The sequence below is a fragment of the Zingiber officinale genome, chromosome 4A, assembly GCF_018446385.1.
Source record: "Zingiber officinale cultivar Zhangliang chromosome 4A, Zo_v1.1, whole genome shotgun sequence".
Lineage (NCBI taxonomy): Eukaryota > Viridiplantae > Streptophyta > Magnoliopsida > Zingiberales > Zingiberaceae > Zingiber > Zingiber officinale.
In genome coordinates this window covers 93355043-93358641 of record NC_055992.1, presented here as the reverse complement: position 1 = coordinate 93358641, position 3599 = coordinate 93355043, and the positions used below count along the sequence as shown (strand labels likewise).

At 34.4% G+C, this 3599-nt stretch overlaps 1 pseudogene; it reads left to right on the top strand.

Annotated features, from left to right (window-relative positions):
• The first annotated feature begins 3267 nt into the window (after window positions 1-3267).
• LOC121974050 lies at window positions 3268-3425 on the top strand (annotated as a pseudogene).
• Window positions 3426-3599: the final 174 nt, after the last annotated feature.

Below are 3599 nucleotides of genomic sequence, written 5' to 3'. Positions count from 1 at the left end.
TTGGTACATAGGTTATGGAAGGGGGATATGTTTAGGATCTAGGTTGTTATACCAGAGATGACCTGTATATCCTGGATCCGTGGATTTGACCTACTGATACTGTGGTACCCATATTATATATATGGATTTTTCTATGCTGATCAGGATATACCATACTTGTTATGTTCGGGACATATGTTTTGATATTCTATCTGACCTGTGTACTCTAGATTTTGGTATGTGACCATCGCTTTTACAGTACCCATTTTGTATATATGGATATGGTTATGTGGATCAGTTTTTGCTATGCATAGTGACATGCATCATGATTACATGCTGTGCGATTGTCGGCTCCACCAGTTACATGTACTGCACACACCCCCACTCATGGTTTAGTGGTATATCAGGCAGGTGTGTGGCGGTTCTGCTGTTTGGCTCCGTTGGTCATATGACTCAGCGTGGTAGCCGGCAGTCAGTTTCGCTCTGTTTGGCTCCGCTGGCATTTAGTGTAGCAGCGTAGTAGCCGGCAGACGGTGGACTCTGTTTGGCTCCGTTGGTCAGGTGACTCAACGTGGTAACCGACAGAGATACCTCCCCGTCATCGTGTACCGGGAGATGAGAGCATTGAGCTCCCCCATTTATGATTTGGGGTCAGAGGACAAGAGTACTCCGACAGCATTTCGTCCACTCGGTCACTGTTCAGGAGTAGTGATGTTAGAGTGCACGGTCATCACATGCATTGATTGCATTTATTTGTTTGTGTTTGCTGCACTTATATGCTGCATTTTGGTGGATGCATTTGTTTGACATGCATACAGGAGACATACTGCGTATCGGTTTGATGACCCTTTAGTTCAGGATAGGAGTTCCTGGTGAGTACAGCTTCCTCGGTTACTTTTCAGTTTTGTATATTTCCTATATATTATTCGGAAGCTGTATTCCATGTTTATTGCTGTTAGATATATCTTACTAGGCATGTCTATTGGTATTCGCTGAGTTGTTGAACTCACCCCCGTGGACACTATCTTTTTCAGGTACTAGGTTATTTATGGTGTCGCTTGCAGCATCCTGTTTGCTGGTCCCCGCGTCACATCAGAAGACATGTCGCTGTCTTTTTGTTGTTTTATCATGGTATATGATATGTGAGTTTTTGGTTCTGTGTTCCGGTTTTATTTCTGGAAATGTTGCTTTGTTTATTGTGTAAGCCTAGCCAGCTAGCAGTTTTCGTTTTGGGTTGTATGTGTTGTCTTTTTCCGCTGTGTTTTTGGTTTTAGTACAGCCGTGTAGGCTGTTAAATATATATATAACTGCGTGGTTGTTTATTTTGTTCCAGCCGAGTGGGCTGATGATATAAACTGCGTGGTTGTGTGTATATTCCAGCCGCTTGTGGCTGATGTATATTTTGTATGTAGAATTGCTTCAGATTGTCACCCGTACAGGGGAGGTGCTGCCGAAATTTCTTCGGACAGGGACTTCCTCGGGGCGTGACACACGCTACTACGCCCAGTCACCGAAAGGAATAGCAGCTGAGGTCGACAGAGCGGAGGAGTCCCGACTGAGCGGCTACTTCGCTCGGCCAAGCAGCGGGACCATTATTATATCTCTCGATATTCTTTTGGGAGATAGTGTCGCTGACACGAGGCATGGTCAACAGGCGGATCGTATGACGTAAGCTTCTACTATCTTGTCAGGGATATGCATGTCCTGTTAAGGTATGATATTAGAGGTACTTTCCTGACAGGTCCTTTCATAGAACGCATTGGAGAGCGTGTTCATGCCTCAAGGAGCGTGCATTTCGCCCACTAGGACTCTATATAAAGGGAGGTCCAAGCACCGACGGAGGTATGCGTTATTCATTGTTTGCGCTTGTGTTACTATTACTCTGCTTTCCTCTACAGTTTCGGTGATTGACTTGAGCGTCGGAAGGTCAACGACGGGGACTCCTTCCCTGACTCAGCAGTGACATTGCTTATTTTCCATAGTAAAATGTGATCTACATCCAGTCAATACAGTAATCACATTTTCAGTTTTCCACTTTCCCATTTTCTGACGGTATCACTTTCCTTAACATTATTTTAGTATTTATTTATAATCTTTATAAAAGGATAAAAAAAACGTATTTATTTTTATTATAAAAAACAAAGATGACCCGTTTGAAAAAAATATATATTAAAAGATTTCTTATATTTTAAAAATATTCATATTCTAGAGTGTTTTAAGCTAAAATTACTCTAATATATTTAAAATTATTTATGTAATTATAATTAAATCCATTTTAATATTAATCAACAGAGTTTAAATTTTAATAAAAATTATTTTATTTTAATCAAAACCAGTCAAATAGGATTAGAATATTTTTAATCAAAACTACTAGAATAATTGAGTAAAATTATTCAAAATACTATAGTGGCTAAAACAATGATATTGTTAAAATATGGGATGTCTTTTTAATATATTTTTTTTTCAAAAAATAAGATACCCTTCTAAACAACCATAAAGTATATGTATAATTGGATAAACAGTTCTTAAGAATCGATTTCTTATCATTATACTAAAGATATGATGCGACTATGAGGATAAAAAGATAAAATAAGGAGTGAGTTTTTTTTTATAATCATACAAATATATAAGCAGAAAAGTAAAATAATATTTCTAACTAAAATATCTTTAACGCTATATTTTTGAAATTGTTTTATATAAAACAACACCAATTTAAGTTGCTTTAAATCAAAGTAACTTGGAGCTATTTTGATCAAAACAATTCTAATCTTGTTGTTGATTTAAGTAAAGCATTTTAAGGTGATTTTTCTTATTTTTTTATGTTCATTATTTTTTTAAAAAATGAAAAGGAAATAAAAATAAAAAATAAAAAAATAAAACTAAAAAATCGATTTTTTTTATATTTTGTAGCTAATTAGATGAGAAAAAGTAAGAAAAGGAAAGAAAAAGAAATACAAAATAAAATATAAAATAAAATTTATAGATTGTACAGAGCCACTTTAAAGATAGTGTAAAATAATATTTTAATAATTTTTAAAAGATGACACTCGTTTATCATAAGAAGATTATTATTATTATTATTATTATTATTATTATTATTATTATTATTATTAATAAGAATCTGGATCATTATTAATTAATTTTAATGAAGTTTAAAATAAAACTTTGTTAATGTTTTTTTTTTTTTTTTAGTGATGATTCTCTTTAGTCCTACATCTCTAGATTTATTGATAATATCATGAAGGAAGAAACTTTTATAAATATCTTGGATCAATGACATTAGAAAATATATCTTTTTCGACCTTTTAGCTAAGATCAAATGTAATATTTATTTTTATCAGTTTAATATCTGATAAAAAAATTAAATTAATTTTTTATGAGAAAGAGTCTGAGATTTTCGAGTATCCCCTTGCGTTGCACTACTGCATGAGTTTGACGCACCTTTATCAAGTTCAATTTATGGGTCAGACTCCCTTACCAAGTTCAATTTATGGATATGAGACACTAAGTTAAGCGTATTTATGCATTATATTATACATACAACGTGTGTGTATGATGACTAATATGGATAAAAGAAAAGACCTCCTTATGTGGTGTCTAATTGATTAGAGGGTGACAAT